We start from the raw sequence: 24,822 nt of genomic DNA on the forward strand, positions 1-24,822 counted from the left end.
CTAGGTAACTATTAAATAGTTATTAACTATTTAATAGCTATTGTACCTAGTTAAAATAAATACCAAGTTTCCTGTAAAATAAATATAAACCCTAAAATAGCTACAATGTAATTATTAATTACATTGTAGCTATCTTAGGGTTTATTTTATAGGTAAGTATTTAGATTTAAATAGGAATATTTTAATTAATAATATTAATATTAATTAGATTTATTTTAATAAGAATTTAGTTAGGGATGTTAGAGTTAGATAGGGTTATTATACTTAATATATATATAATAACGATATTAACTATATTAACCCTAATATAATTAGGGTTAATATAGTTAATATAGTTAACCCCTTAATGACCACAGCACTTTTCCATTTTCTGTCCGTTTGGGACCAAGGCTATTTTTACATTTTTGCGGTGTTTGTGTTTAGCTGTAATTTTCCTCTTACTCATTTACTGTACCCACACATATTATATACCGTTTTTCTCGCCATTAAATGGACTTTCTAAAGATACCATTATTTTCATCATATCATATAATTTACAATAAAAAAAATGATAAAATATGAGGAAAAATGGAAAAAAACACACTTTTTCTAACTTTGACCCCCAAAATCTGTTACATATCTAAAACCACCAAAAAACACCCATGCTAAATAGTTTCTAAATTTTGTCCTGAGTTTAGAAATACCCAATGTTTACATGTTCTTTGCTTTTTTTGCAAGTTATAGGGCCATAAATACAAGTAGCACTTTGCTATTTCCAAACCATTTTTCTTCCAAAATTAGCGCTAGTTACATTAGAACACTAATATCTTTCAGGAATCCCTGAATATCCCTTGACATGTATATATTTTTTTTTAGTAGACATCCCAAAGTATTGATCTGGGCCAATTTTGGTATATTTCATACCACCATTTCACCGCCAAATGCGATCAAATACAAAAAATCGTTCACTTTTTCACAAATTTTTTCACAAACTTTCGGTTTCTCACTGACATTATTTACAAACAACTTGTGCAATTATGGCATAAATGGTTGTAAATTCTTCTCTGGGATCCCCTTTGTTCAGAAATAGCAGACATATATGGCTTTGGCGTCGCTTTTTGGTAATTAGAAGGCCGCTAAATGCCACTGCGCACCACAAGTGTATTATGCCCAGCAGTTAAGGGGTTAATTAGGGAGCTTTTAGGGAGCTTGTAGGGTTAATTTTAGCTTTAGTGTAGTGTAGTAGACAACCCCAAGTATTGATATAGGCACATTTTGGTATATTTCATGCCACCATTTCACCGCCAAATGCGATCAAATTAAAAAAAACTTAAAATTTTTCACAATTTTAGGTTTCTCACTGAAATCATTTACAAACAGCTTGTGCAATTATGGCACAAATGGTTGTAAATGCTTGTCTGGGATCCCCTTTGTTCAGAAATAGCAGACATATATGACTTTGGCGTTGCTTTCTGGTAATTAGAAGGCCGCTAAATCCTGCTGTGCCTCACACGTGTATTATGGCTAGCAGTGAAGGGGTTAATTAGGGAGTTTGTAGGGAGCTTGCAGGGTTAATTTTAGCTTTAGTGTAGAGATCAGCCTCCCATCTGACACATCCCACCCCCTGATCCCTCCCAAACAGCTCCCTTCCCTCCCCCACCCCACAATTGTCCCCGCCATCTTAAGTACTGGCAGAAAGTCTGCCAGTACTAAAATAAAAGGGTTTTTAAAAAAAAAAAAAAAATTATAGCATACTTACATATGCTACTGTGTAGGATCCCCCCCTTAGCCCCCAACCTCCCTGATCCCCCCCAAAACCGCTCTCTAACCCTCCCCTCTGCCTTATTGGGGGCCATCTTGGGTACTGGCAGCTGTCTGCCAGTACCCAGTTTGCAATAAAAAGTGCTTTTTTGTTTATCTTTTTTTTCCGTAGTGTAGCTTCCCCAATCCCCCCCCCCACCCCCCACAGACAAACCCCCACCACCTTGCTGATCGTATTTATTTTTTTTGACATTTTTGACTTTTTATTCTCAGCATTTTCTGTAGTGTAGCGGTTCCCACCCGCTCCCTCCCCGTGCACGTGCCCGCCCCCACCCTCCCGTGCACGCACGCGCGCCCGTGCGCGCCCCCAGCCACCCCCGCCCACGATCCCGCCCCCCTTCACATAACGAGGGCCATCGATGGCCGCCACCCGCCTCCCGGTCCGGCTCCCACCCACCAACGCAGCAAGCCACCGATCTCCGGTGCAGAGAGGGCCACAGAGTGGCTCTCTCTGCACCGGATGGCTTAAAAAGGTTATTGCAGGATGCCTCCATATCGAGGCATCACTGCAATAACCGGAAAGCAGCTGGAAGCGAGCAGGATCGCTTCCAGCTGCTTTCCACACTGAGGACGTGCAGGGTACGTTCTCAGGCGTTAACTGCCTTTTTTCTGAGGACGTACCCTGCACGTCCTCAGTCATTAAGGGGTTAATATAATAACTATATTAACTATATTAACCCTAATATAATTAGGGTTAATATAGTTAATATAGCTGGCGGCGGTGTAGGGGGATTAAATTAGGGGTTAATATTTTTAAAATAGATGGCGGCGGTGTAAGGGGCTCACTTTAGGGGGTAGGTAAGGTAGATGGCGGTGGGGTAGGGGCTCACTTTAGGGGGTAGGTAAGGTAGATGGCGGCTGGGTGGGGGCTCACTTTAGGGGGTAGGTAAGGTAGATGGCGGCGGTGTAAGGGGCTCACATTAGGGGGTATGTAATGTAGCTGGAGACGGTGTAGGGGGATCACATTAGGGGGTTATACTTTTAATGTAGGTGGCGGCGGGGTCCGTGTGCGGCGGTTTAGGGGTTAAATACTTTATTAGGGATTGCGGCGTGGGGATTGCGGTTGACCGTTAGATAGACATTGCGCATGCTTTAGGTGTTAGGTTTTATTTAGCAGTTAGTTTAGGGAGTTACGGGGCTCCAATACACAGTGTAAGGCTTACTACGGCTGCATTTTGTGGCGAAGTGAAAATGGAGTAAGATTTCTCCATTTTCGCCACGTAAGTCCTTACGCTGTATATTGGATACCAAACTGCGCTGGTTTGGTATACCTGCCTATGGCCCAAAAAAACTACGGCGAAGGCAGAAATATATACGAGCGTAACTTCTAGGTTACGCCATATATGTGATACCAAACCAGTGCAAATTTCGGCGTCGCCAGTTTTGCGGGCGACGCTGCATATCGGATCGGGCCCATATTGTTCCAATATTGGCTTTATCACATAACAACTGCAAAACAAAGCACTTTATATAACCACAATGACTGCAATACATCTTTTCAGTTGTAAACTCAAGCCCAAACTGGCTGCTACAAATATGTCAAATGATGGGTAAGCGGTTGAAAAACTGTTGGGGCAAACAGGAAGTTAATTTATTTGAAAAATGTTTACACTTGGATAATACATTATTCTATAGAAAGACAATAGAATTGTACATCTAAACAATTGCTTGAAATGTTTGATTTTTTAAGGATTCTTTCTTTTAATATAAAGCCATTCCAAGCCATACAAAAGCAATTGAGCAGTGATCAGGTAGCTTTGAACAACAGCAGTATTTGCATTAACCAGAAAATACTTATTCATATTGGGTAGATTATGACTGGAGCGCTATTTTAACATGTGTCTGTAAAGGAGCAAATGTGCCCCATTATGGGCGCACGTTAAATAACCAGCCATTACAACTGGTTGGTTAAAGCTCTTGTGAGCTTGCGGCCTCACTTTAAAAAAAGTGCCTCAATTTCCCCCCAAAATAAAGAGGAGAGTTCTTTAATCTACAATAAAAAGATTTTATTTTAAACTGCACGAAGCAGTTATAAGGGGTTAAAGTGAGCTAATGTGGGGTGACATGGGACATTGTTCTCACTATAAATATATATGTATATAAACACTTGAATAAAATTGTATATATTCATATACATACAGTATATATTTTTAGTACTAGGTGCTTTGCCGTGTCGAGGTTCCCATTGGAGTCTATAGAAGCTCGCTCTTGTGAGGTTGCGTTTGCATTGTGCCTAAATTGTACTACCAGTAAAGCATAAATATTGCAAAAGCACAATATTGTAAGCAGCTCTCATCCTATTGGCTGATTTGAAATTTTCAGCCAATAGGAATGCAAGGTACCCCAATATAAAAGGGTCATGTGGTGTCATAAAACCAGAGAATTTATCCCTAGAGTGTTCAAGTAGTTCATTCTTAGATTTACAAACATATTTTAAAATATAGACTAGGCTTTGGCCTAGTCTTTGTCTAAGAAGTACACTCCCGTGTAGCCTTTGATTGGTGTATGGTAGGACACACCTTAAGTAAATTAAGTATACAATGTAGCCAACAGTTACTATATATACTTTTTTATCTTCCTAACCTCCTGGAAGCAACTGATGAGAGATTGAGAGACCACTGGAGGACTGAACTAGCTGAATATATTAGCATTATTTTGCATTTTCCTTGGGATATATTCTCTGGTTCACTATGTTTAGTTAATATTGCTTAATCTGGGTTTGTTTACGATAAAATGTCCCTGTATAATTTGGACTGGATGTTGTAGCTTTTGGTATTTCTTGAGACTTGTTTTATACTTTTGTAGCTTGTAGGTAATTGTTCATTTTCATACCTATATTATTTGTTATTTGTCTTAATTAAATATTTAAATAATTTTAAAAAGTGGACAACCCTTTTGGTTTAATATTCTGGTACTAACTACCACCACAGGTGACCTCGCATTCAATCTTCAGTGTGTGGCGGACCATCGCATGAAGAGGACCTCCACGTCGGATGACCACGCCACTGGGATGAAGATGGAAGATGGTGCCATGCTGGAAGAAGACCTTCGCCGTCTGGATGAAGACTTTTCTCTGCCTGGAAGAAGATGGATGCCTGGGCTTCAATAATGGTGAGTATATTTTTGGGGGTTAGTGTAAATTTTTGTTGTTGTTTTTTGTTTCTTTGTTTTTTAGATTAGGATTTTTTTTATTTTCATGGCAGTAAAAGAGCTGATTGCCCTTTTAAGGGCAATGCCCATACAAATACCTTTAGGGGCAATTGAAAGATTAGGTTAGGTATTTTTTATCTTTGGGGGTTGGGTGGGGAGTTATACTGTTAGTGAGTACTTTGTATTTTTTTGGGTAAAAGAGCTGTTTTCTTTAGGGCAATGCCCTACAAAAGGCTCTTTTAAGGGCTATTGGTAGTTTATTGTTAGATTAGGGGGTGTTTTTATTTTGGGGTGGCTTTTTTGTTTTTAAGGGGGTATTAGATTAGAAATAACTTTTTTTATTTTGGATAATGCAGTTTGTTATTTTCTGGAATCTTAGCTTTTTTATTTTTGTAATCTTAGCTTTTTAATTTTTATGTAATCGTAGGTTTTTTATTTTCATGTAATGTTATTATTAAATTTTTTTAATGTAAAGTTAGAATGTTTCATTTTGGATAATGTTTATTTTGTTAGTTTTTTTTTAAAGTAATTTATTTTTTTATTTTTGGTCATTTTTAATTAATTCTTAAGGTGGTTAGTATTTTGTTACTTTATGTTAGTGTATTTTAATTGGGGTTAATTTAGTGGGTGTTAGTTTAGGGATCTTAGTTTTTAGATTAATACTTTGCATTGTGGGGGGTTGGCGGATTAGGGGTTAATAGTGTAATTAGTTAGATTGTGTTGTGGGGGGTTGGCGGTTTAGGGGTTAATAGGTTTATATAGTGATATAATGGATTGCGATGTTGGGGTTTGGTGGTTTAAGGGTTAATAGGTTAATTAGGTACTTTGCATTGTGGGGGGTTGCGGTTTAGGGGTTAATAGTGTAATTATGTAGATTGCGGTGTGGGGTTGGCATTTTAGGGGTTAAAATGTTTATTAGGATACATACTGGGTGGAAGTCCTCTCTCACATTAAAAACGTATTAGGCTGTACTCTGCCTAATGACCCCAAAATTCTTCTGTATCTCTCGCTGCCAAGGATTGAGGGCAAAGATTACAGGGCATTAATGATGATCATGCTGAATAGTGCTAAAATATTAATCCCTAAGAACTGGAAAACACACACTGTCCCGACACTGTCAGATTGGAAAGCGCAGGTCACCTTGTTACTCCAACTCGAAAGGTACCACCACTTAGTGCAGGACACCACTGATATACACGAGCTTATGCTATCAGCCTGGGCAAATGGAGAAACACGCCCCACAGAATAAGACACTAGGCGACTATAGAGACACATACACTCAAGCTTGCCGCTGGGACTCCCCTCTCCGCTCTTCTTTTCTTTCTTTTTCTTACCTTCTTCTTACATACAATTTTTATCAGGGAATAAGCAATGTACATACTTCTGGAACTTGTTGAACGCACTTTTGTATCCTAGACTATTGCTTGCATAGCATTTCAATACTGAGACAATGATATGGAACTAACTAAGCACCTTTGGTGTTAACTCAGGAGATGATGATTGGATACTGGACACTACAGACATTTAATAGATACCTTTTGTGAAATCATCAGATCATATTGAAACATTTGCCATGATTGTTATGTTTATATTTTCAATAAAGCTTTTGAAACTTAAAAAAAAAAAAAAAAAAAAAAAAAAAAAAAATGTTTATTAGGTTGTTTGCTTTGTGGGGGTTGGCGGATTAGGGTTGATATTTTTAATAGGTAGATTGCATTGTGGGGGGTTGGCGGTTTAGAGGTTAATACATTTTATTAGTTATTGCGGTGGAGGGATGGCAGATTTGGGATGGATATTGCGCATGTGTTAGGTGTTTGGTAAGACTTCTAGGGCGTTACGGTATTTATATACTCTATGCCTGCCTATGTGTGGTGAGGTGGAATTGGAGTAAAATGTCTCCATTTTCGATGCATAAGTCCTTGCGCTAAATATATGATACTGACTCACAACGCAATATGGGAGCCAGTCTGGAGAAGTCCTGTAAATGGGAATGTGAGGTGGTAGCAAGAGAGGAGGAGAGTAGGAGGTCATAAGCAGAGCGAAGGGGATGGAGGGGGAGAGTATCTGGAGACAAGGTCTGAGATATAGGGGGAGCAGTGTAGTTGAGGGCCTTGTATGTCAGAGTCAGAATTTTGTGTTTAATCCTAGAGGCAAGAGGAAGCCAGTGAAGGGATTGGCAGAGAGGTGCAGCAGATGAAGGGCGCTTTGTAAGGAAGATGAGCCTGACAGAGGCATTCATTATGGATTGTAAAGGAGCTACGTGACAGCTAGGGAGACTAGAGAGGAGGAAGTTGCAGTAGTCAAGGCGGGAAAGGTTGAGAGAGTGGATTAAAATCTTAGTTGTGTCTTGTGTAAGGAAATGTCTAATTTTAGAGATGTTTTTAAGGTGGAAGCGGCAGGATTTAGCCAAGGACTGAACGCAAGGCATGAAAGAAAGATCTGAGTCAAATGTGACCCCAAGACATCAGGCATGCGTTGTAGGGTTAATGATAGAGTAAGCAAAACTTTGTGTTAACAAATTATATAACACTGAAGATTCAATATAATGAACAAACTGCAAGAACAACTTATGCCAGATGTATAAGTATTGCAAGAAGTTGCACCAATTTTATTACCATGAATAACATACAGGCAGATACGCAAATGTCTATTCTCTAGGTTTGTTAATTGATTCAAAATTGTTTAGAAATTATTTAAATACACCGGAACTTTCTCTTATAGTGCAGGCCCTGGGAGCCGCCGCGATAACAGGACGCTCTGTGAAGAAGAAGAATGGTTTGGCATGGCTCTCCAGCTTGGTTTGATAAGGATTTTTTTAACTATTTAAAGGAAATGAATGAATATTGACTATTCCTTTGTTTTCTTTAAATTTTATGCTGTGTTCTTTAGGATATTCATCTTGTTAAAATTATACAAAATATCCGTGTTTCATTAGCAAATGTGCATTTATTACTAAACAAATGTACATGTCTTGTCCTAACAGTATTTGATTATATGCATACTAGATATCATCAATTATAGTGGGGTGTTTTTTCCACTTTTTTTGCTCCATTGACTGCTATGGGGGAATACGTGAATGCGCGCGCAATAATCTAAATTCAGTTTTTTGCCCTCGTCGGGTTAGCGTGCAAGCTAAAACAGTTTACAGTTTACTTTCAACTCATAATATGAGTGCAACCAGGTGAGCACAAAAAGCTTGCTTCTAGCACAATTAACGGTCGATCAGGAGCATTAATTAGCGCTCCCCTTGTAGGGCGAAATTACATATGTGGCGGAGGCTTCAGCATAACTGCTGAAACTCGAGTCACGCGTAATTTCCCCTTGCACATTGGGGCAATCACATAAACCCCGCCGGCAGTTCATAAAGTGCCATAAGTCCGATAATCAAGTGATGTCCAGAAATGTGTGAAATACAAATTTCTGGAGTCGCCAGTGACTTACGGTACGTTAGAAACTGCCAGCGCTTAAGAAAATGAAAAAAAAGTTAAATCTCCCGTAAAAGTCTTACACACCTCCCAAAAATAAACCAGACATGTAAAAACTCCTATATCCGCAATCCCCCCACATCGCAACTAATAATAAAAGTATTAACCCCTAAACCGACAACCCCCCACAATGCAATATGCCTAATTAAATTAGTAACACATCTCAAATGGCCTAATAAATGTATTAACCCTTAACCTGCCATTAACCCACATTGCAATTAACCTAATTAAGCTATTAACCCCTAATCCACCATTAACCCATATCGCAATTAACCTAATAAATCTGTTAACCCCTAAACCGCTGAAACCCACAGCGCAATTAACCTATTTAAAATTACTAAGCCTCCTAACCTAACACCCCCTAAATTAACCCCAATTACCTCAATTAAAAAATAATAAGTTACAATAAAAATAAAAAAACTATTTTAAAAATAAATTAAATTAATCTAAAATTACAACAACAAAAAAACTAATATTACATAAAATAATAAACCAAATGATCAAAAATAAAAAAACTTAAACCTAATTCCTATGAAAATAAAAAAAAAAAACAAAATAAAAACACCCCCTAATATAAACTAAACTACTAATAGCCCTTAAAAGGGACTTTTGTAGGGCAATGCCCTAAGTTAAACAGCTCTTTTGCATTAAAAACAATACTAAGTCCCCTCTAACAGTAAACCCCCCCAACCACTAAAACCCCCAAAATAAAAAAAAGATTTCAGTCGCTTTAATCCTATTGGCTGATTTAATTTTGAAGATTAAAATCAGTCAATAGGAATTCAAGTGACGCCATATTTAAACGCTTAACTTGTATTCAATATTCAGTGGACGGCTGTGAACGTACGAAGAGGATCCTCCACGCTCCATGGCTCCGCAGTTGCTGGTCTACAGTTCTGCGGTCATCGGTCTTCAGTTCCACATTCATCTTCGCTCCACGCCGGCTTGGTCCTGGATGAAGATGGAAGATGTCGCCAGTTTCAAGAAGACTTGACTGCCGCCTGGAAGAGGACCTTCTCCGCCAGACTTCAGAAACAGTGTACCTATTTGGGGCTTAGAGTTAGAAAAAAAAAATTAAATTAAATTTTTTTTTTTTAGAGAAGGGATTTAATGGGCACTTGTAAAAGAGCTTAATGTCCTTTTAAGAGCAGTAAAAGAGCTGAATGCTGTTTTAAGGGCAATGCCCATACAAATGCCCCATTAGGGGCAATGGGTAGTTTAGGATTTTTTAGTGTTAGTTTTTTTTGGGGGGGGGGTTGGTGGGTTTTACTGCTTTGTATCTTTTTTAATGCAAAAGAGCTGTTTAACTTAGGGCAATGCCCTACAAAAAGCCCTTTTCAGGACTATTGGTAGTTTAGTGTTAGATTAGGGGGTGTTTTTATTTTTTGATAATTTGTTTATCATTTTCTGTAATGCTAGACTTTTTATTGTTTGTAATTTTAGATTATTTTAATTTAATCTTTTTTTTTAAGTACTGTTAGGATTTTTTATTTTAATTGTAATTTAGTATTTTATTACTTTATGTAAATTGGTGTTAATTTAGGGGGTGTTAGGTTAGAGGGCTTAGTAATTAAATTAGGTTTATTGCGATGTGGGGGTTTGGCTGTTTAGGGGTTAATAGATTAATTAGATTTATTGTGATATGGGCAGTGGCATATTTAGGTTTTGTGCTGCCCTAGGCACTCAAAATTCTACTGCCCCCCCCCAGCCCCCTCCCCCAAATGTTCACCAGGACTTGCATGTGTGTATATACAGTGGGGCAAAAAAGTATTTAGTCAGCCACCAATTGTGCAAGTTCTCCCACTTAAGAAGATGAGAGAGGCCTGTAATTTTCATCATAGGTATACCTCAACTATGAGAGACAAAATGTGGAAACAAATCCAGACAATCACATTGTCTGATTTGGAAAGAATTTATTTGCAAATTATGGTGGAAAATAAGTATTTGGTCAATATCAAAAGTTCATCTCAATACTTTGTTATATATCCTTTGTTGGCAATGACAGAGGTCAAATGTTTTCTGTAAGTCTTCACAAGGTTGTCACACACTGTTGCTGGTATGTTGGTCCATTCCGGCATGTAGATCTCCTCTAGAGCAGTGATGTGTTGGGCTGTCTCTGGGCAACACAGACTTTCAACTCCCTCCAAAGGTTTTCTATGGGGTGGAGATCTGGAGACTGGCTAGGCCACTCCAGGACCTTGAAATGCTTCTTACGAAGCCACTCCTTCGTTGCCCGGGCGGTGTGTTTGGGATCATTGTCATGCTGAAAGACCCAGTATGGTTCATCTTCAATGCCCATGCTGATGGAAGAAAGTTTTTCACTCAAAATCTCACGATACATGGCCCCATTCATTCATTCATGTACACGGATCAGTCGTCCTGTTCCCTTTTGCAGAGAAACAGCCCCAAAGCATGATGTTGCCACCCCCATGCTTCACGGCACGGCAGGATCTGAGTCCCTGGCGGCGTAGTGTGTTACTGATGGTAGCCTTTGTTACGTTGGTCCCAGCTCTTTGCAGGTCATTCACTAGGTCCCCCCATGTGGTTCTGGGATGTTTGCTCACCGTTCTTGTGATCATTTTGACCCCACAGGGTGAGATCTTGCATGGAGCCCCAGTTTAAGGGAGATTATCAGTGTCTTCCATTTTCTAATTATTGCTCCCACAATTGATTTCTTCACACCAAGCCTCTTGCCTATTGCAGATTCAGTCTTCCCAGCCTGGTGCAGGTCTACAATTTTGTTTCTGGTGTCCTTTGACAGCTCTTTGGTCTTCACCATAGTGGAGTTTGGAGTGCGACTGTTTGAGGTTGTGGACAGGTGTCTTTTATACTGATAACAAGTTCAAACAGGTGCCATTAATACAGGTAATGAGTGGAGGACAGAGGAGCCTCTTAAAGAAGAAGATACAGGTCTGTGAGTGCCAGAAATATTGTTTGTTTGTAGGTGACCAAATACTTATTTTCCACCATATTATGCAAATAAATTCTTTCCAAATCAGACAATGTGATTGTCTGGATTTGTTTCCACATTTTGTCTCTCATAGTTGAAGTATACCTATGATGAAAATTACAGGCCTCTCTCATCTTCTTAAGTGGGAGAACTTGCACAATTGGTGGCTGACTAAATACTTTTTTGCCCCACTGTATGTGTGTATGTATGTGTATATATATATATATGTATACTGTATATATATATATATATATATATATAAACCAAGAAACTGTTATAACAGTGCTGACTAACTTCTAATACTACACGCTTCAGTTTTAAACCAGTCAGTTGTTTAATTTTGCCTGACTAACTTTCTTCTATCTAATGCCTATTACGGATGCGGAACTTTAAGCACTGGTTCTCTTTTCTTATAAACATGAACCTTTATTTTAGTATAAATTGTTTCAACAGAGAATTGGTTTAGTATAATTTGTATCAAGGTGTCTAATGCTGTAACTAATTTGTGTCCTTTTTGGCACTAATAATTTTCTACTTCAACTTTCTGTGGTAAAATTTTCAACTTTCAGGTTCAACTTTCTGTGGTAAAATAAAATGTATGCAAACAATTAATTAACTGTTGTGTTGTGCCCTCCATAGATCTGCCCCCCCTTCCCGAGTTGCTTTTGATTATGGTTATGGGCTTGTGCTGGATTAAGGGTTTACGTTTTTTCCTCTCTTGGTTTCTTCATAACAATTTTTAGTACCCCCGTGCACCAGAGAACTTATAGTACTTTTTAGCTCTCTGATACTCATCCTTATATATTAATTCCCCTGATACAGCTGGTATAATTTCTTCATATATATATATATATATATATTTCCAAGATCTCAGCACTCTCTGTTCCTGCCTTACAACTGTGTCACTAATTAAATATTTTGAATCAAGGTGAGTGCATCCTTTGGATTTATTTATTTTATATATATATATATATATATATATATATATATATATATATATATATATATACTGTATATATATATAAATATATACACACACACAGTCTATATGTATATATATATATATATATAGTGTGTATGTATATATATATATAAAAAGTCAAAATAGCATATAGCCCAGCACTCCAACCAGGTGGAGCAGCCACACGACCTGGGTGCAATCCTTATGAGAGATAGTTAGAGAACAGTGTGGAAGAAGGGCACTCTCAGGGTTTGTATAGAGAAGAATATTTTCTTTATTCTTAGAACATTAATACATGGTCGACGTTTTGGCCCTCAGTTGGGCCTTCATCAGGACAGGTATGATCTGAAAGACAAACATATAGACAAATACTAGAAACATAGAACAATAGAAACAACACGCAACAAGACACAAACTACCTATATCACCATCACCAATAAAATTAAAAAACAGACTGTGCAGTTTGTAATGGGAATTATCCAACCTTCAACAAAGGATACCCAAAGAACAAACCAAGGGCATGCAGGATAAAGTAGCAAAGGCAGATACACATAATATGTTACAGTGAAGAGAACAAGAATAACAACAAATGAATAGACTGTGCTGTCTGAGATCTTACAACATTCAACAAAGGATATCAAAGAACAACTATGAAATAAGAATACCAAAGAGCAATCCGTGGGCATACAGGGCAACAAAGCAAAAGAAAATGGTGTTTTGGTATACAGATAGCATCAATGACAACGAAAGACAAAATCCATAAGAAAAAGAAATGTCAAACACAGAAATCTACTATGTATCCCAAAGCAGAGAGATATACCCCGCTCAACAGACTCATGTGAGAATGTTTAAAACAATACTAGATAAATGAAGACACAGACGTAGGATAAGACCCAGACGAGGACTACAAAGAGAAAAGAGTATACTTTAACATAAAAAATAAATAAAGTTACGATCCAACACATAACCCAAGAGAACACAAAAACAAAAACAATGGCCGACATGTGGAACACCTGCTGTGTGTTTAGCAAAACACGTAAAACAGATAATGACAGGGCGTAAAACTTGATCCAAATGTAAAAATAGTGTGTGTAAACACTTAGCGGCAGAACATAGCCAAAGTGATATTGTGGATAAAAGTAAAACCAAGTCACACATACTAGGGCCTCAAGATGAAACAATAAAAACAAACATGGGAGTTCAGCTGTTATAGGGGAGTCACTATACAAAGAGCACCAACCTACATTTAGCCCAATGGTATACGGAACATATTAAAAGCCCATAGCAATATATATAACCTTAGTGAATTATTTGGGGGGCGATAGGTGCGCTACTGAAAGCTGAAGGTATACTGAAAATTTTAAATGATAGATATCAAAAAAAGGTTATATGATAATGTGAAAAAAGTAATGTGGGTTATAAAGTGATATGTGTTACATTATAACTAATTAGTGTTCATTGCTACAATTCCACTATGGGAAAATAAGAAAGAGTTACTATAGTTAGAGTAAATAAAAAATATTTTATACAAAATTGCATGTATAACAATATGCTAAAAACATCAAATTAAAGGGACGTCTCCCTTACTATATAAAATATACAATATAAAAACAAAGATTAGTGACACTTTAAATAGTGATTACATAAGCTGCCCCATATATTAAAAATATATATGCAAATGTCCGTTTCTTTGAACGTTTAGGCAGGTTAGATGGTATTGATATGCCCTGTTGTACTCAGATGGATAATAGCAATTCAGACGTGCAGTTCAAATATGCATGAGCGTTTTAGCCAATATTAATATAGAGAGTTATTTTGAGATTGGTATTATCTCCAGTTGAAGCAGTTTATAAGACACTGTTTTCTTAATAGAATCGAGTACCTGTTGGTCTCCAGACCCGTCTTACCGCATCCAATTCCCCTTCTCACCTGGTGACTGATCAGCGCCGCATGTGTGTTGGCGTCTGACGTCACAACTTGGTATCTCGGGTAGGATTGGCTGGGAGTGTTTAGAAGACAGGCAAATTCTTATAGATGATGAAGTAAAAACTTTTATGAGATAGCAATGTTTATAGAGAAATCCTGCACTTAGTGCTAGATGCAAGCAGGACTTTGAGATTCCAATAGAAGTATGATAAACAACCCGGGTTGTTGCAGTGTTAAAACTGAAATCAGGTGGTTTAAGAAAAAAAGTCTCTTTGTGTATTTAATTCACACAAATGTAGGGTCAGCAGTCACAAGGTCGACGCGTTTCGCTCAGAAGAGCTTTATCAAGATCCTGGTGACTGTTGTAACATAATATTTAAAGGCATCAGTTCTTTCTGATTGGTCTTCCATAATTGACCTCATTTAAGATGGAATGTTTTTATTATCTCTCTTGCTCATATATATCAGCGGAGTTTTAAGGTGGAACTTTTTCATGGGGCAGCTTTTTATATACTAAGCAGTCATAAGCTTTATAATACATGATTATTATCATAACATTACTTCTAAAACGGATATATATTGTATTGTGTGCATTTACTATATGTCTTCATTCAAAGAGAAAGGGTGATAGATCCATTTCAGAGTTGAGCCCATTCGGATATAATGTGTTGTATTTATAAATTAACTCAGCTTCTTTGATTAATAATTTTTTCTCTATGTCTCCACCCCTCCAATTATTTTTAACTTTTTGTATTCCCCAATATAAAAGATCTTTGGTGTTCCCTTTATGGATAGATTTAAAGTGTTTGTATAAGTGTGTGTCTTCAGAGCCTCGTTCTATCTGGCAGAGATGTTCCCTTATTCTGTCTCTCACCATTCTTTTGGTCTCTCCAAAATAAAAGAGATTACAGGAGCATTTGAGAATAAATATTATGTTTTTGTTAGTGCATCTTATTACATCCTTGATATTGATTAATTTGTCAAAATTGTTTATTTGTAAATTTTTTAACTTTTTACTATGTGTGCAGGCTTTGCAGGTATAGCATGGGAAAAAGCCACTAATGTTTTTACCTGTCAGATCTTTCTGTCTCTTCAGATTTTGTTTAGGTTTTTTCAGTTCACTGGGAGCTAGTATAGATTTTAAGTTTGTTGCTTTTTTAAAAACAAATTTAGGTTGTTCTATGATAGTTTTCCCCAAAATCGTATCTTCCCTTACAAGGTGCCAATGTTTTCTTATGATGCCTTTAATTATGTTGTGATCGGCATGGTAATTGGTAATGAATGGAATGTCAATTTGATTTGTATTTTCTTTTTCTTTTTCTTTCTCCTTATATGTTAGAAGGGACTCTCTGTCAGTGTTTTTGGCTCTATCAATTGCTTTCTCTGTAATTGATTTATTATATCCTCTAGCCTGAAATCTCTCTGCTAGGATTTCTGATTGTTGTTCGAAATCTATGGTCCTTGAGCAGTTTTTTCTAATACGGAGATATTGCCCTGTGGGAATATTAAGTTTCCAGGTGTTTAAATGGCAACTTTTTGAATGTATGTAGTTACTACTGTCAACTTTTTTGAAATGGGTCTTGGTTTCAAGTTCTCTATTCATAATCATTATCTCTAGATCTAAAAAGACAATTTTTTCTTTACTATAGTTGAAAGTGAATTTCAAACCCCAAATGTTTCGATTCATTCTATCAACCATAGATATGAGGTCTTGTTCAGAACCTCTCCATATTAATAAGAGATCATCTATGTATCTCTTATAGAGCACAAGGTTTGCACCATAGCTATCGGAGCCAAAAAACTCGTCTTCCCATGCTCCCATAAACAAATTGGCATAGCTAGGTGCAAACCTTGTGCCCATTGCTGTACCTTCAGTCTGTAAATAAAACCTTCCATCAAATGAAAAATAGTTGTTTTCTAATATATATGTTATGCTTTTTAGAATAAATGCTCTGTGTTGATCTGACATATTTGGATCTTTTTTAAGAAAAAGATCTACTGATTTTATACCCTTAGAATGGTTGATCACAGTATATAGTGATGTAACATCACATGTTACTAAAAACATATCGTCTTCCCACTGTATTGTTTTTAGAATGTTGAGGACTTGTGTGGAATCTTTTAGATATGATTTTAAGTTCTTTACATGTTTTTGTAGGTAGTTATCTACATATCTAGATACATTTTCCGATAGAGAGTTAATTCCAGAAATGATTGGTCTTCCTGGGGGGTTAACCAAACATTTATGGACTTTGGGAAGATAATAAAAGATGGGAATAACAGGAAATTTTGATGTTAAAAAGACAAATTCTTTTTCATTTAGTATTCCTGATTTCTTCCCATCTGCCAGAATCTTATCAAGTCTTCTTTTGAATAAATCTGTAGGGTTAGAGTCTAGTTTTTTATATGTTTTTGTGTCTCCAAGTAATCTGTATGCCTCTTTGAGGTAGTCACTGGTGTTTAGAAGGACAATCCCACCTCCCTTGTCCGCTGGCTTTATTGTAATTTCTGCATTTTTTTGAAGGTTCTCAATTATAGATTTTTCTCTGATACTTATATTAAAGTTTTTTATTTTAGGAAGGGAGCATTTTTGTATATCATTACAGACCAATTTTTGGAATGTTTCCAGAAAATTCCCTTTGGCAAAAACAGGATTAAATTTGGATTTCCCCTTAAGATTAGTATGTTGAATGTTATCTAAATTTTGTGATTTTATGTTCATTTGTCTTTCAGCTGGGTTCTTAAGAAAAAACCTTTTGATTGTGAGGTTTCTTACAAATTTTTTAACATGAATATGTGTATGAAATTTGCTTAGTCTTGCTGTGGGGGCAAATGAAAGGCCTAGCTTTAGAATATTTTCTTCTTCCTTTTTTAGAGTGTGACTACTTAGGTTGAAAATTCCCTGATGTTCTTTTTTCTACCTCCATCTTTTTGCCTCATTTAAGTAATCCTCTTCCTCTCTTTCCTCTAAGCTTCTTTTTTTTCTTAAGTTGGAGTCTTGCTCCTTTTCTTTTATGTCTCTTGATGTGCCCTCCCTCAGAGGGCTCTTCTCTAAAAAAAACTGATTCCTCAATTTTATGTTCAGTGTCTATGGGTCTATATTCTCTTAGATTTTCAAAACGATTTTGAATTGGGATTTTCCAATTGTCTTCCTGTCTATAGCTGTTCTGTCTGTTTGTCCTTCTTGGATATTCCCATTCTCTTTGTCTAGGGTAATAACCTCTTTCTTCAGTATGTCTGAAGGTATTATGTCTGAATTCTTGATTGAAATGTTCCCTATTTCTGTATCTTGGATAATTATGTCCTTCATATTGGGGACGAGAGTTGGTAATGTATGGTCTGTCATAGTTGTGATTACCATTATTAGAATAGTTTCTATTATTAGTGTTATTATTATGATATTGTTGTTGTGAGTCTTTCGCTGTCCTATTTGTGTATGTATATTCCCTTCTTTGTTCCTCTCTGTACTCCTTAGGTAATAACTCATTTGGGTTTGTTTCTGTGTGTCTTTGGGTACTCTCATTTATATCCCTTTCCATTTTTCCCCATTTTGTTCGTAAGAGGTCTTTATTTAGACTTGCCAATTTTTCCATTATGACTTTCTGTCTTTCTTTGAATTCAGTATTAGATTTCTTGTCTTTTAATCTCTCTTTTATTTCTAGGATATTACTTTCAATAATGGTTAGTGTTTCTTGTCTAGATCTTTTTAAGATATCGATCAAAGTGTTTGAGGCTTTAATTAAAGTTTCAGACCATTCCTTTTGTAAAGCGTCTGAAAGTTGGAAAGTACAATTTTTACTGATCTTTAAACCTTTAGGAATTAAGCCTTTAGTCGTATATCTGTTTAAAAAAATTACTTCCATTTTTTGTTTCAGTTCTTTAGTCATATTAATTTCTAAATCATGTAACAAATCTGATAATTTCTCGGATGGGGCAGAGTTATTAGAGGGGGCATTATCATCTTTCATATTTGAAATTATTTTATCTCGAAACTCGAAGATATCTTCCATATTAGAAAACAGGGACGTGGAGGGGGTATGTAACCTGCAGCAACTACTAAGTGAAGGAATAGAACTAAATGTGAGTGTAAGGGATATAGTAGTGCGCTGGTGTAGGGGTAGTTACCAAACACCTAAAAAATAGAAAGATCCTTCCGTCTTTCAAAAAACAATAGTGAATTATTTGGGGGGTGATAGGTGCGCTACTGAAAGCTGAAGGTATACTGAAAATTTTAAATGATAGATATCAAAAAAAGGTTATATGATAATGTGAAAAAAGTAATGTGGGTTATAAAGTGATATGTGTTACATTATAACTAATTAGTGTTCATTGCTACAATTCCACTATGGGAAAATAAGAAAGAGTTACTATAGTTAGAGTAAACAAAAAATATTTTATACAAAATTGCATGTATAACAATATGCTAAAAACATCAAATTAAAGGGACGTCTCCCTTACTATATAAAATATACAATATAAAAACAAAGATTAGTGACACTTGAAATAGTGATTACATAAGCTGCCCCATATATTAAAAATATATATGCAGAAAATAGGGAACATTTCAATCAAGAATTCAGACATAATACCTTCAGACATACTGAAGAAAGAGGTTATTACCCTAGACAAAGAGAATGGGAATATCCAAGAAGGACAAACAGACAGAACAGCTATAGACAGGAAGACAATTGGAAAATCCCAATTCAAAATCGTTTTGAAAATCTAAGAGAATATAGACCCATAGACACTGAACATAAAATTGAGGAATCAGTTTTTTTAGAGAAGAGCCCTCTGAGGGAGGGCACATCAAGAGACATAAAAGAAAAGGAGCAAGATTCCAACTTAAGAAAGAAAAGAAGCTTAGAGGAAAGAGAGGAAGAGGATTACTTAAACGAGGCAAAAAGATGGAGGTAGAAAAAGAACATCAGGGAATTTTCAACCTAAGTAGTCACACTCTAAAAAAGGAAGAAGAAAATATTCTAAAGCTAGGCCTTTCATTTGCCCCCACAGCAAGACTAAGCAAATTTCATACACATATTCATGTTAAAAAATTTGTAAGAAACCTCACAATCAAAAGGTTTTTTCTTAAGAACCCAGCTGAAAGACAAATGAACATAAAATCACAAAATTTAGATAACATTCAACATACTAATCTTAAGGGGAAATCCAAATTTAATCCTGTTTTTGCCAAAGGGAATTTTCTGGAAACATTCCAAAAATTGGTCTGTAATGATATACAAAAATGCTCCCTTCCTAAAATAAAAAACTTTAATATAAGTATCAGAGAAAAATCTATAATTGAGAACCTTCAAAAAAATGCAGAAATTACAATAAAGCCAGCGGACAAGGGAGGTGGGATTGTCCTTCTAAACACCAGTGACTACCTCAAAGAGGCATACAGATTACTTGGAGACACAAAAACATATAAAAAACTAGACTCTAACCCTACAGATTTATTCAAAAGAAGACTTGATAAGATTCTGGCAGATGGGAAGAAATCAGGAATACTAAATGAAAAAGAATTTGTCTTTTTAACATCAAAATTTCCTGTTATTCCCATCTTTTATTATCTTCCCAAAGTCCATAAATGTTTGGTTAACCCCCCAGGAAGACCAATCATTTCTGGAATTAACTCTCTATCGGAAAATTTATCTAGATATGTAGATAACTACCTACAAAAACATGTAAAGAACTTAAAATCATATCTAAAAGATTCCACACAAGTCCTCAACATTCTAAAAACAATACAGTGGGAAGACGATATGTTTTTAGTAACATGTGATGCTACATCACTATATACTGTGATCAACCATTCTAAGGGTATAAAATCAGTAGATCTTTTTCTTAAAAAAGATCCAAATATGTCAGATCAGCACAGAGCATTTATTCTAAAAAGCATAACATATATATTAGAAAACAACTATTTTTCATTTGATGGAAGGTTTTATTTACAGACCGAAGGTACAGCAATGGGCACAAGGTTTGCACCTAGCTATGCCAATTTGTTTATGGGAGCATGGGAAGACGAGTTTTTTGGCTCCGATAGCTATGGTGCAAACCTTGTGCTCTATAAGAGATACATAGATGATCTCTTATTAATATGGAGAGGTTCTGAACAAGACCTCATATCTATGGTTGATAGAATGAATCGAAACATCTGGGGTTTGAAATTCACTTTCAACTATAGTAAAGAAAAAATTGTCTTTTTAGATCTAGAGATAATGATTATGAATAGAGAACTTGAAACCAAGACCCATTTCAAAAAAGTTGACAGTAGTAACTACATACATTCAAAAAGTTGCCATTTAAACACCTGGAAACGTAATATTCCCACAGGGCAATATCTCCGTATTAGAAAAAACTGCTCAAGGACCATAGATTTCGAACAACAATCAGAAATCCTAGCAGAGAGATTTCAGGCTAGAGGATATAATAAATCAATTACAGAGAAAGCAATTGATAGAGCCAAAAACACTGACAGAGAGTCCCTTCTAACATATAAGGAGAAAGAAAAAGAAAAAGAAAATACAAATCAAATTGACATTCCATTCATTACCAATTACCATGCCGATCACAACATAATTAAAGGCATCATAAGAAAACATTGGCACCTTGTAAGGGAAGATACGATTTTGGGGAAAACTATCATAGAACAACCTAAATTTGTTTTTAAAAAAGCAACAAACTTAAAATCTATACTAGCTCCCAGTGAACTGAAAAAACCTAAACAAAATCTGAAGAGACAGAAAGATCTGACAGGTAAAAACATTAGTGGCTTTTTCCCATGCTATACCTGCAAAGCCTGCACACATAGTAAAAAGTTAAAAAAATTACAAATAAACAATTTTGACAAATTAATCAATATCAAGGATGTAATAAGATGCACTAACAAAAACATAATATATATTCTCAAATGCTCCTGTAATCTCTTTTATTTTGGAGAGACCAAAAGAATGGTGAGAGACAGAATAAGGGAACATCTCTGCCAGATAGAACGAGGCTCTGAAGACACACACTTATACAAACACTTTAAATCTATCCATAAAGGGAACACCAAAGATCTTTTATATTGGGGAATACAAAAAGTTAAAAATAATTGGAGGGGTGGAGACATAGAGAAAAAATTATTAATCAAAGAAGCTGAGTTAATTTATAAATACAACACATTATATCCGAATGGGCTCAACTCTGAAATGGATCTATCACCCTTTCTCTTTGAATGAAGACATATAGTAAATGCACACAACACAATATATATCAGTTTTAGAAGTAATGTTATGATAATAATCATGTATTATAAAGCTTATGACTGCTTAGTATATAAAAAGCTGCCCCATGAAAAAGTTCCACCTTAAAACTCCGCTGATATATATGAGCAAGAGAGATAATAAAAACATTCCATCTTAAATGAGGTCAATTATGGAAGACCAATCAGAAAGAACTGATGCCTTTAAATATTATGTTACAACAGTCACCAGGATCTTGATAAAGCTCTTCTGAGCGAAACGCGTCGACCTTGTGACTGCTGACCCTACATTTGTGTGAATTAAATACACAAAGAGACTTTTTTTCTTAAACCACCTGATTTCAGTTTTAACACTGCAACAACCCGGGTTGTCTATCATACTTATATTGGAATCTCAAAGTCCTGCGTGCATCTAGCACTAAGTGCAGGATTTCTCTATAAACATCGCTATCTCATAAAAGTTTTTACTTCATCATCTATAAGAATTTGCCTGTCTTCTAAACACTCCCAGCCAATCCTACCCGAGATACCAAGTTGTGACGTCAGACGCCAAGACACATGCGGCGCTGATCAGTCACCAGGTGAGAAGGGGAATTGGATGCGGTAAGACGGGTCTGGAGACCAACAGGTACTCGATTCTATTAAGAAAACATTGTCTTATAAACTGCTTCAACTGGAGATAATACCAATCTCAAAATAACTCTCTATATTAATATTGGCTAAAACGCTCATGCATATTTGAACTGCACGTCTGAATTGCTATTATCCATCTGAGTACAACAGGGCATATCAATACCATCTAACCTGCCTAAACGTTCAAAGAAACGGACATTTGCATATATATTTTTAATATATGGGGCAGCTTATGTAATCACTATTTAAAGTGTCACTAATCTTTGTTTTTATATTGTATATTTTATATAGTAAGGGAGACGTCCCTTTAATTTGATGTTTTTAGCATATTGTTATACATGCAATTTTGTATAAAATATTTTTTGTTTACTCTAACTATAGTAACTCTTTCTTATTTTCCCATAGTGGAATTGTAGCAATGAACACTAATTAGTTATAATGTAACACATATCACTTTATAACCCACATTACTTTTTTCACATTATCATATAACCTTTTTTTGATATCTATCATTTAAAATTTTCAGTATACCTTCAGCTTTCAGTAGCGCACCTATCACCCCCCAAATAATTCACTATTGTTTTTTGAAAGACGGAAGGATCTTTCTATTTTTTAGGTGTTTGGTAACTACCCCTACACCAGCGCACTACTATATCCCTTACACTCACATTTAATATATATAACCTGTCACTCTAGTGTGAGTTCAGCAATAGCACAAATCAGAGCCTTATGGTTCTAAGTAAATGAGCTAAAAACAGCGTTTACAGTACCTTTAATCCTACGTCTGTGTCTTCATTTATCTAGTATTGTTTTAAACATTCTCACATGAGTCTGTTGAGCGGGGTATATCTCTCTGCTTTGGGATACATATTGATACATAGTAGATTTCTGTGTTTGACATTTCTTTTTCTTATGGATTTTGTCTTTCGTTGTCATTGATGCTATCTGTATACCACAACACCATTTTCTTTTGCTTTGTTGCCCTGTATGCCCACGGATTGCTCTTTGGTATTCTTATTTCATAGTTGTTCTTTGTTGAAGGTTGTAAGATCTCAGACAGCACAGTCTATTCAGTTGTTGTTATTCTTGTTCTCTTCACTGTAACATATTATGTGTATCTGCCTTTGCTCCTTTATCCTGCATGCCCTTGGTTTGTTCTTTGGGTATCCTTTGTTGAAGGTTGAATAATTCCCATTACAGACTGCACAGTCTGTTTTTTAATTTTATTGGTGATGGTGATATAGGTAGTTTGTGTCTTGTTGCGTGTTGTTTCTATTGTTCTATGTTTCTATTATTTGTCTATATGTTTGTCTTTTAGATCATACCTGTCCTGATGAAGGCCCTACTGAGGGCCGAAACGTAGACCATGTATTAATGTTCTAAGAATAAAGAAAATATTCTTCTCTATACAAACCCTGAGAGTGCCCTTCTTCCACACTGTTCTATATATATATATATATATATATATATATATATATATATATATATATATTGTGTGATTATATATATATATATATATATATATATATATATACAGTATCTCACAAAAGTGAGTACACCCCTCACATTTTTGTAAATATTTTATTATAACTTTTCATGTGACAACACTGAAGAAATGACACTTTGCTATAATGTAAAATAGTGAATGTACAGCCTGTATAACAGTGTAAATTTGCTGTCCCCTCCAAATAACTCAACACACAGCCATTAATGTCTAAACCGTTAGCAACAAAAATGAGTACACCCCTAAGTGGAAATGTCCAAATTGGGCCCAATTAGCTATTTTCCCTCCCCGGTGTCATGTGACTCATTAGTGTTACAAGGTCTCAGGTGTGAATGGGGAGCAGGTGTGTTAAATTTGGTGTTATTGCTCTCACACTCTCATATACTGGTCACTAGAAGTTCAACATGGCACCTCATGGCAAAGAGCTCTCTGAGGATCTGAAAAGATAGCCTAGGCTATAAGAAGATTGCCAAGACCCTGAAACTGAGATGCAGCATGGTGGGCAAGACCATACAGCTGTTTCACAGGCAGCTTTCACTCAGAACAGGCCTCGTCATGGTCGACCAAAGAAGTTGAGTGCATGTGCTCAGCGTTATATACAGAGGTTGTCTTTCGAAAACAGACGTATAAGTGCTGCCAGCATTGCTGCAGAGGTTAAAGGGGTGGGGGGTCAGCCTGTCAGTGCTCAGACCATACGCCGCATACTGCATCAAATTGGTCTGTATGGCTGTCGCCCCAGAAGGAAGCTCTTCTAAAGCTGATGCACAAGAAAGCCTGCAAACAGTTTGCTGAAGAGAAGCAGACTAAGGACATAAATTACAGGAACCATCTCCTGTGGTCCGATGAGACCAGGATAAACTTATTGGTTCAGATGGTGTCAAGCGTGTTTGGCGGTACCAGGTGAAGAGTACAAAGACAAGTGTGTCTTGCCTACAGTCAAGCATGGTGGTGGGAGTGTCAAAGTCTGGGCCTGCATGGGTTCTGCCGGCACTGGGGAGCTACAGTTCATTGAATGCCAACATGTACAAGTCTGGGCCTGCATGGGTTCTGCCGGCACTGGGGAGCTACAGTTCATTGAATGCCAACATGTACTGTGAAATACTAAAGCAGAGCATGATCCCCTCCCTTCGGAGACTGGGCCGAAGGATATTATTCCAACATGATAAT

This window comes from Bombina bombina, chromosome 4 (genome assembly GCF_027579735.1).
Source record: "Bombina bombina isolate aBomBom1 chromosome 4, aBomBom1.pri, whole genome shotgun sequence".
NCBI lineage: Eukaryota > Metazoa > Chordata > Amphibia > Anura > Bombinatoridae > Bombina > Bombina bombina.